Genomic DNA, 9,952 nt, shown 5'->3' on the forward strand with positions numbered 1-9,952 from the left:
CAGAGCTTTCCATCCTCCAGAAACGTAGCTCAGGCTGGGTTCCAAGGCAGGAAATGGAAGTGAGCAAGGCCTGTTGAACCAGGCATGGAGCTGACCCACCACCATTTGCACGGCCTCTTTTGTCCCATGTGTCGGGAGACTAGCCCTGATTCCAGGGGTGAAGACGTAGACCCCGCTTGTTTGTGGGAGGAGCCTTAATGTCCCGTTGCAAAGGGAGTGTCTACACGGAGGCAGGAATGATCAGAGGTTTTTGAAATCAGTCTTCCCAGAGTGGAAGCGTTGTCACTGGGAGATACTCCAGTCTTGAAGGCATGGCCCGGGCAATGGACAGGCTGGTCAGTGGGCACGTGTTTGGTTGGGAGTGGGTCAGTACTGCCAAGGTGTGTGGAGACTTAGTCAGTGGGGGGTCATGTCCAAGTTTAACCACTCGTCCAGTCCCAGCTCCCTTCTCAGCCCTCCCCTGAGCCTGTACTAACATCAGCTCTCCTTTCTTGGAGCCTGTTGTGCTTACTTGTCCATAATATGTTCACCTCTTGGGCTTATTCTTTCTGCTGGTGCTTTGCTGGTGGTTCCTGGTGCCTTGATCCTCTCTTTCTGCTCTCCCTGGGCTGGGGATCTCCCTGAGCTGGGCTTTCAGCCGCCACCCAAGTCCTGATTCTCCTACCTGAACCCCCATCCTCCGGGGGCCTATTCAGGCATCCTCTTCAGGCTTCACAGGTCCAAATGTGTAAGCCTTCCTCTGAGTCTGGCCCTCTCCATTGCAGCAGATGGCACCTCTGTCCCCCTCCACCACTGACACAAACCAGAAGCCTGGAATTCCTCCTAGCATCATCACCTTTCTCTCCAGTCCTGCTCGTTTCTCTCCTTTGCCACAGAAGCCACATTCTCTAGTCTTGACTGTGTCCGTCACCTCCCATCTGCTGGTCAGGCTGAGGCTGCAGAGTAGGGGAAGTAGATTGGGGAGTAGGGTGGCTAGAAAATCTTTGAAAAATACAAATCAGATCGTACTGATCCACTTCTTAGAGTGCTTTAATGTTCTCAGGATAAACACAAAAGTCCTGAGGGGCTTCTAGCTGACTTCAGCAGCCACTGCTGGGACCATCCTACCTCCTGGCCTTTTAGTTCCTCACACAGTCTGTGCTCCTTGGAGCCTCGGGACCTTTGCACAGGCTTTCCTTCTGCTTGGAGAGCTCAGGCTTCCTCTCCCCATTTACGTTGTCATTAATCTCAACCTTGTCATTAATCTCAATTAATCCCAACTCCCTTTACCTTGTCATTCATCCTATTAGCCTTCAGAATTCAGTTTGTTCGTCACTTCTGTAAGGAAGCCTTCCTTGACTGCCCCCCACATGCAGCTAGCTTTTCCTATTCCCCCAGCAGGTCTCCCTGGCCGCAGCTGCTGCGCAATCACTGCGGTGTGATGACAGCCCTCTGCCTTTTTTAGGACCAGGGGCCATTTGGTCTGAGTCATCACTGTGTCTTCAGAATGGGCCGGGGTGCCTGCTTCCGAAAAACCCAATAAATGGTTGAGATCAGTGGATAAACATGTCAAAGATGACTACACACATCAGCCACTGGGACCCAAAAACAATCCTGCGAAATGGGCATCTTTGGCTTTGCTTTACTGAGAAGAAACCAAGGGATAGGAGGCTAGGGTCATAAGGAGAGGAAAGGGGGTCAGAGCCATGCTGCGTCAGGGGACACAGAAGGTGTCCCCTCCTTGGAGCACCCAGTGCTTAGATGCTGTAGTTTTATTATTTGGATTTTATGTTTTGCGCCTTAATCCCTGACAGGATCCCTTAGGAATGGAGTCTTGACTGTCTCCTGCCTTGCCCATGACAGTTTATCCCTGGGAAGCTCTGCCTGGGGGTGGCGTACAGCAGGCCATTCTGGGTACCAGTGGTCCACAGCTCCTGTTGAGGCAAGACTAAAGAATGACCACACTTTTAGCCACATCCCAGGTGGCAGCATGCACTGGGAGCTGCTGGTAACTCAGATCCCTCCAGGAAATGCCCGTGGAGCTGTATTTTACTGAGAAGAAAAAGATCTTGTTTGGTATTCCCAAGTCATTAGTGAAGGACAAAGTGAGGCATGGGGAGGTGGGAGGGAAGCACGCATGGGAAGTGGGGGGAATGCCCACTTTTCCAAGGCCAGGTGCACACACACACCTGTGCATGCACTCTCACAACGCATGCACACACGTGTGCACACACAGTACACGCACACATACCCACGCATGCGCATGTACTCACACATGCACGTATGTGTGTGCAGGGCACTAGCAGAGAGGCTACCTCGCCGCAGGCTTAGCATGACACGTTAAAAGGTTCTCCAAAGTGGCCCGAGTTCCAAGGCAGCATCCGTGGAAACCAAGCCAAGTCCCTTCTGGGTCCAGCTTCCCAGCTCCTTGGAACAGCAAGCTGTCTCCCTTGCCAGGTCCGGAGCAGGTGGCACCTGCTCCCTCAGGCTGTGTGGGCACAGGAACAGCCCTTCTCCCCTCCCTGTCGGGAAACCAGATGGAAATCCTATCCTATAGCTCATGTGGTGGGAAAAGCTTCTGTGACCTGGGGCTAGGGCAGGCCAGAGAGCGTCTCTAAGATCCGTGTCCTTCTGTAAAGGAAGCATTTTCTTACCTTGGTGCACATACTCACAGAAATAGAACAGGTAAGCCCCTTGGCGACTCTCTAGTAGTCTCTCGTGCTTAATTCCACTTATTTTCTTTGTCCTGAGACTCATTAGTGTGTCTCATTAGCACCTGGGATTTCAGCTGGCCTTCCCTCCCCTTTATTGGGGTCAGCAAAACTGTGGATGAAGCAGGGACAGGGTGACCACGGGAAGAATGGTCAGATAAACCCAAGGCTGGGTGTAAGTCTTCCTCCTTGACCCTGGAAGCCCAGCAGCATCTAAGATGTCCTACTGCACTAGCAGTCTACACTGGCCTTGGGTCAGTGCTGTTGAGACAGACTCGTTTTTGTTCACAAAGACCTGGACTGGTGATAGAAATGTCTTGTGATCGAGAATGGTCTTTGCTGTTAAAAGTGATGGTGACCCTGTGGCCTTTATTATGTCAGCAGAACCTCCCCTCCCTGGGCTGACACGAGGCCCCTCCCCAAATCTCCCAGTCCAGTGGGGGTGCCAGCACCTCAGCCTTGCAGTTGAGTTCAGTGGGCACCTACTGAGCCATCGTGATCTGTGCCCAGAGCGGGTGGGCTATTAGAACGGTGTTAGGTTCGGTCTTCGGTCTATAGGAGTTGACTGGTTGGGGAATGAGCTTTTACATCTGTGAAACAGGATGTGGTTCAGGGTGGACTGAGGGAGCCCTTGGCTGATGGATAGTGTTGGATCATCAAAGAACAGAGGAGAACTTAGAGGAAGAGGAGGAGAGGGCGGGGCTGGGGCTGGGAATGAGCAGTAGAGGTGGCACCTGGCAAATTCCAGGACGAATAAGCAAAGATGTGGAGAGAGGACTGGATATGCAGGCCTGGAGGATCTCAGGAGATGAGGGCACAGTGCTGGCATGTTCTGAGAGCTAAGATCCAGAGGCTGCCCTGGAGACCCACAGTCCTGGGATCCCCATCTCCCTTTTAGGATGAGCAGTGGCAGCAAATGACCATCCAGTGCAGGGCATTCTGGAGGACTGCAGACCCCCATGCCACAGAGCTTGTGTACTTGGAGCAACCAAGTTCCACCATGTTTCCCGATGGCCACTCAGCTTCAAGGGCCTGCCCGCTGTAGCTGAGGCAGTCTGCTCCCTAGGGCCCCATTCTGCTGTTACTCAGAGAAGAACACCAGCCTGGAGCTCAGCCCTCCTCTTCGCCTTCGTGTCCTTCACCCCCACGTGGTGGATTTCCCCCTTGGCTCAGCATCTGGGGCCCCTCCTGCTTCCCCACCCCCCACACTGGCACTGGCCAGAGTGGATCCGAAGGTCAGGTGTTATGGAAACAGTGTCCTCTTGCGGAAATCCAGGGAAAATGACATGTGAATATCAAGTCCAAAAGAGGGGCAATACTCTTGCTTCTGGGGAGCTTGAAGCAAATGCGCTGATTCGATGCCCCCTCCCCTGCAGGCCTTCCCCAGAGGAGCGGTGGGCCGTCTGCCCAGGAGCTGGGCGTGCACCTCTGTGTGATGCTGCACAAGGGCAGGTGCCTGGGGCTGGGGACAGGCAGCCCTGACAGGTCTGCGCTTTCACCACGTGGTAGGACCAGATGAGGTCCCAAAGGGCCCTAGAAACAATTAGGCAAGGGCAGGATGGGATGCAGAGCAGGGCAGGAGGGAAACGGAAGGACGAAGGCCTGTGCCATTCAGAGAGGGAGAGGAGATGTGATGGAGGTGCGCAGGAACAGCATCCTGCATCAGACTCATGGGATTTCAAAGAGGACGGGGACATTTGGAGGCTGAAGGTCTTAAATGTGATCAGCTCCCTCCTAGGCCACTTTTTTTTTTTGGAGGAAGTAATAAACTGGGGAGTTTGCAGCCAGTGTAGCCGCAGCTGCATAGTAAGAGGTATTTGGTGATGGTGTCAGTGGCTGGCAAAGGTTCTGAGCCAGGAGAATGGTGAAATTCTAGAATGATCACCATTCGCTCAAAGCCTCAAAATGCCAAGAAAACCCTACAGTAGCTACTTGTATCTCTGGCTTTCTAGAAGAAGCTGCGTATTGGTTTAAAATTTTATGCTGTTTTATTATTTTATTTTTAAAAGCCAGGCCAGGGAGTTCTTTTCCCATAGACGTTGTGAATTCAAATGACATCTCTCCAAACATCTCTGTTGAAGACTTAGAAAAGGTGCATCAACATGCAATTTTCATAGTCCAGAGGGGTTTGCAGGAGGATGGCCAGCAACCTAGCCTCCCCCTCAAACTGCCAGGAAGGGGACAGTTCCGTGTGCTGCACTTCCTATGCACGTATGCTCAATCGCTCAGTCGTGACTCTTTTGTGACCCCACGGACTGTAGCCCACCAGGCTCTTCTGTCCATGGTATTTCCCAGGGAAGAGTACTCAAGTGGATTCCTATTTCCTCCTCCAGGGGATCTTCCCGATCCAGAGATCAAACTCATGTCTCCTGCGTCTCCTGCATTGGCAGATGGATTCTTTGCTACTGAGTCACCTGGGAAGCCCAACCCCCTCCACAGCCCCTCCCTAACTGTGGCTGTACAGTTGAGGAAATGCAGCTACCTGCCGCCCAAAGGTCCCTCAGCTGTGGAAGCCCCATCACCTTCAGCCTCTGCCTTGGTTCATGCTTTGCTCTGCACCTGCCATCTGCCTGCTTTGCATTCCTGATGAACCAGGAGTTATTTAAGGATAGGACTGGTGGCATGGTGCTCCCAGAGCTGTATGGTTACCAAGCTTCTGATTTCCCTAGACTTTGTGGTTGCCCCTGGCGTCGTCAAAACCACCCAGTAGGTGAGGGAGACAAGAAGGAAGCATACAAGTGGCCCTTTCGGTTGAAAAAGTTTCAGCCAGCCCCCTTACCCCTCCGACCGTCCACCTCCTGCCCATCGGCCAGCTAGCTCTTCGTCCTGGAAGGCAGAACATGCTGGGGCCAGGTGGAGGGGCAGCAGGATCCTGAGCTGAGCGGATGCTTATTTTTAGGAGCTTGCAGGCACTGCTGCCCATGCTGGGTCTCTGCAGCATTCCCTGCAGATCCATCCCCTGTGGCAGTGGTCCAGAGTCACCCTTGTGCCAGGGAACCTGGGCTGGCCACTGGTCAGAGCTTTGGTATGAAGGGTTCTTGAACCGGGTGCTGCTTTGGTCTAGAGGGCACTGGATTCCCAGTCTCCCTGGTGCTGGTCTCCCCCTGTCCATCCCCGGCTCCTGCTTCCCCTTGTCTGGGTTTTCCAGGGAGAAAGTAGGTGGACCAGCTGCTCCAGGAGCCAGAGCCAATTCTGAAACTGGCAGAAATGAGAAGATGGAGATCTTAATTGGCAAGGCGTGTGCCCATTGCTTTTAACACTGGACTTCTGGAAACTACCGTGCTTTATCAAGGGATCTCAGCACTAGAAACATAAGATTTTTTTAAAAATATAATATCATTAAAACAGTTTTAAATTGAGTTTGATAAGTTTTTAACTCATCAGGCTCACGGACATTTTTGGATGATGCGCCTTTTCCCTGTAGGGCACTTTCTTGTCCAGCTGAGTCCGCTCGGGTACGTGCAGACCTGCTATCTTTCTTCTTCATGGTCATGCAGCTTCCACGCCGAGGGTGCCAACGCACTCCATGTAGCACTATGATCCTTTGGTGACCCTACAACCCAACAAGATCCCGTATACATCTATTCATCTCACTCCCCTCCTTTCTGTTCTAGCCAGAATTATTGGAAAATCTAATTTTCAGGGAATATAAATCTCGGAAAATGGAAGACAGGAATTCTCTGCAGTAGCTCTCTCTGTCCTCTTCAAAGCCAACCTGATTTTTCCAGTTTTGAGTGAGAAGCTGTGATGGGGGTCTGATGTGGGACCTTTCCCGTCAAACTGAACAGTGTGAGTGATGCTTCCCACTAACACGCTACTGGCATGCTGGGTTCTACAGGTTTGAGTTACCTGTGCCATCCTGATAAGGCCCATGGGGCCTGGGTTGGAGCTTTCATGAGCCCTGTTTTAATGACAGGGAGGTAGATGCTTAGATAGATCTCACCAGGAGCAGGTGAGAGGTAATCAGAAGTATCTGGGGCCAGAGTGGTATGTATCTGTGTCGGTCAGTGTTCTGAGAAACAGGACAGATTTGATAATTCTGTATATCTCCATCTCCACCCCATCTCTGACCCCATCCACATCCACCTCCATATCTTCTCCATCCCCGTCTCTATCTCTATATCACTATCTATGTCAACAAGTTTACATTAAGGAATTTTCTCACTTGATCATGGGGCCTGGCAAGTCCAAAATTCCTAAGCCGGCTGGCAGGCTGGAACCTCAGGCAGGATTTATGCTGCTGTGTTGAGGAAGAGTTTCTTCTTCTCCTGAAAACCCCAGTGAGTGCTCTGCAGGCCTTCAACAGGTTGGATGAGGCCCACCCACCCACATTATTGAAGATCTCCTGTTCTTAAAGTCAATTGGTCAAGGATGGGAGCTGTAACTGCACAATACCATCACAGCCTCACCTCAATCATTGTTGGGCTGAATCACTAGAAACTGCGGCCTGGCCAAGTGGACACATAAAATGGACCATCCCAGTGTCCTTCCAGGTGCCCAGCAGGTCTGGGTGACCTCCCCTCAGGAGTGAGACTCTGACTGGTGGTTTCTGCCTGATCTGAGGTCTGCTCTGATCATAGGAAAACCAGGAAATAATTTACAGACCACTGGGGAGGGGCCAGACCAAAAGCAGCATGTGCTGAGCTCTTGGCTAAATCTGCTCTTCCAGGCCTGTCCGGGGCAAAGCTTTATCTCTTTCTCAGAAGCTGGAAGTGACCCGATCTCATCTTGGTATTAAGGCAGAGGTGCCCCACTTCTCAGGTTTTTAGCCTCATTTTGACTTGCTTTTTCAAAGGTGAGTGATGGAGATTCAAACTACTCTTTTCTTTTTCTGGTGCTCCTCTCACCTATTTCTCTAAGCCAAAGTCGGTCATATTTTTAAAAAGGAAATACGATCTTGTCACTCTTATGTTTGAAGCCCCTCAAAGGGCTGCCTGTGGCCTTTGGAAATTGGTTTGGGCTCCACAAGGCCCGCCTGCCTGGCCCTGCTTACCTCCCTGCTCCCTCCACCCTCTTAGATCTTACATCCCAGCTCCATTGGCCTCTCCTTGTCCTCAGGGCTTCTGCCCGCATGACTGTCTGTCTCCATGCCGCTCCTAATTGCTGTCACCCCAACATCTGCTCATGAGAACCCCCTAACCTGGAGCCCCCCGCTTCCCTAGCACATGTCCTTGCAGTAGTGAGGCAATCCACTCCTGTTCTTTGCAGGATTTCCACAAGCGTAACTCAGTAACTAGAAGTTTGGTGAACTGTTCGGTGAGCTATCTTTCCCTTTAGACTGGTGGTTCTTGACCTGGATGCCTTCAAAATTCCCAGACTGCAGTCCAAGCCATCAGGTCAGAATCTCTGTGGGTGGGACCTGGGCAACAGCTGATTTCAAACTTCTCAGGAGACACCAAGTATGCACTCAAAATTGGGAACCAATGCTGGCCCAGAGCAGGCCTCACTCCCAGCGTCCTCCAACATGTGAGCCGTAGAAATAAAAAATCCAGGTCCTGCCCAGAACTTCTGGCTTAGAATCTATCCCTTAACAAGACCCCATGTGGTTTGGGGGACACATTTGAGGAGGACTCAGCTGACCCCTGTATGAGGCTGGATCCCTGCCATCCTGCTCCCCACTGCTTCTCCCGCCCCAGCCTAGTAGCTGTTCAGTAAACTCTTATTAAGTGAACACATGAATAATTTTTAAACAATCCCCAGTTTCTCCTCCTAACCTGCTCACTCCACTCCCTAGAACCATTTTTGTTTTCTCATGGGCAGCAGGCTCAGGGGTGGGGAGGTGGGGGTGGGCATACCCTTTCTTCATAGGATGCTGAGGCTAGAGTTTGTGGTCCTCTTTCCCCTGCCCAGATTCCCACCTCTACAGTCTTGTTTCTTCCTAGAGAATGTCATCCTTGGCCCAGGTAGAGAAGGAGACACTGCCTTTTCCTGGCTAGTGCACATCCTGACCCCCTCCCCCTCCCACCTCCATCCTGGTTTGGTTTCCCTTGCTGGCAGATTCATAAAGGAACCCCAGACCAGTATGGGGATGAGAGTCAGGTGATGCAGGAGGTAGGGGAGGGAGAAGGAACATTCCGGAGGAAGATGGGAAGGCGGAAATAATCATTTAGACTAGACAGTGAGGTTTTGGAACACATTCGACTTGAATCATTGCCTTGGAAAATCCCAGATGTGGTTCTCCCAGCAGCGTCTTTCACTCAAAGTGGCCACAGCTGTGGGATGGCGAGGGCCTGGCCCCTTAAAGGAACAGTGCCTGTTCGCCCCGTGTTGGGGAATGAGCCAGTGCAGAGCATCAAAGGGCCTCTCAGCTCGCAGCCCCTCCCAGAGGCAAGTCTGTGGACAGGACACTGGCAGTCCACAGGGTCTCACCTTCCCTGCCCTTCTCCGTCTTTCTTTATTGGTGGTCTTTGTCTTTCTCTCCTTTTCGTCTGTCTCAGGCCCTGAGGAGGTATTTCTGGTGTTTCTGCTCCATTTTCTAGACTTCTTTACCAAGCTCTGGGAAGAAGGGTGAATTCTAGGGTGGTCCTTGCTTTCGGTGGAGAGGGGTCAGAGAGGAGGTGGCAGTGACTGAGGTGCAGGGGAGAAAGAGGGCAAGCGCTACAAGGTGAAGGGCTGCCGCTCAGATTTCAGGTAAACTGATCATTTAGAATGAGTCTGTCTCCAATAGGGGGCTTCCCTGGTGGCTCAGATGGTAAAGAATCTGCCTGCAATGTCGGAGACCCGATAGTGCATGGGACACACTGAAGGTTTTTGCTGTCTATCTAGGATGCAAGTCTAACTGTGAAATGTGAAAGCGTCAGTTGCTTAGTCGTGTCCCACTCTGCGACCCCATGACTCTGTCCGTGGGATTCTCCAGGCACTAGGCATGCTGAATTTTCAGTTGCTGTGTTTGGCACCCCTGTGTGGAGTGGAGGTGGCGTGGGGGAAGGATGTTGTGATGGTGCCCTGGGGAGGGAGGGATGCTACTGGTAAGCTTTCTACTGTCCTGCCTTTCGGTCCTTTTCCCAGGACTTAGCACCCTGCTGCTGGCTTTACCTTGGCCTTTGCTGTTGGCCTGCTGAGATGGGCACCTAGAATGAGCACATCTGGAAACTGCTCTAGGCAATGGAGTGAAAGGACAGGCTGCTCCTTTGTCTGCTATTGATACTTTAGAAATGAGCCTACGAGGGCGGTGGGCTCCTGCTGCCGACTACAAAGGGAAGAGTCACCAGCTCCCGGGATCCTTGGCTTGACTTGGCTCCACCCCGTCGGACCCCACCTCT

At 52.0% G+C, this 9,952-nt stretch overlaps 1 protein-coding gene across 4 annotated transcripts in view; it reads left to right on the plus strand.

Annotated features, from left to right (window-relative positions):
* RBFOX3 (RNA binding fox-1 homolog 3) overlaps nt 1-9,952 on the plus strand; it is a 434,098-nt gene that overhangs the window by 20,661 nt on the left and 403,485 nt on the right. The window lies entirely within an intron of this gene.

Source organism: Ovis aries, chromosome 11 (genome assembly GCF_016772045.2).
Source record: "Ovis aries strain OAR_USU_Benz2616 breed Rambouillet chromosome 11, ARS-UI_Ramb_v3.0, whole genome shotgun sequence".
In the NCBI taxonomy this organism is placed as follows: Eukaryota; Metazoa; Chordata; class Mammalia; order Artiodactyla; family Bovidae; genus Ovis; species Ovis aries.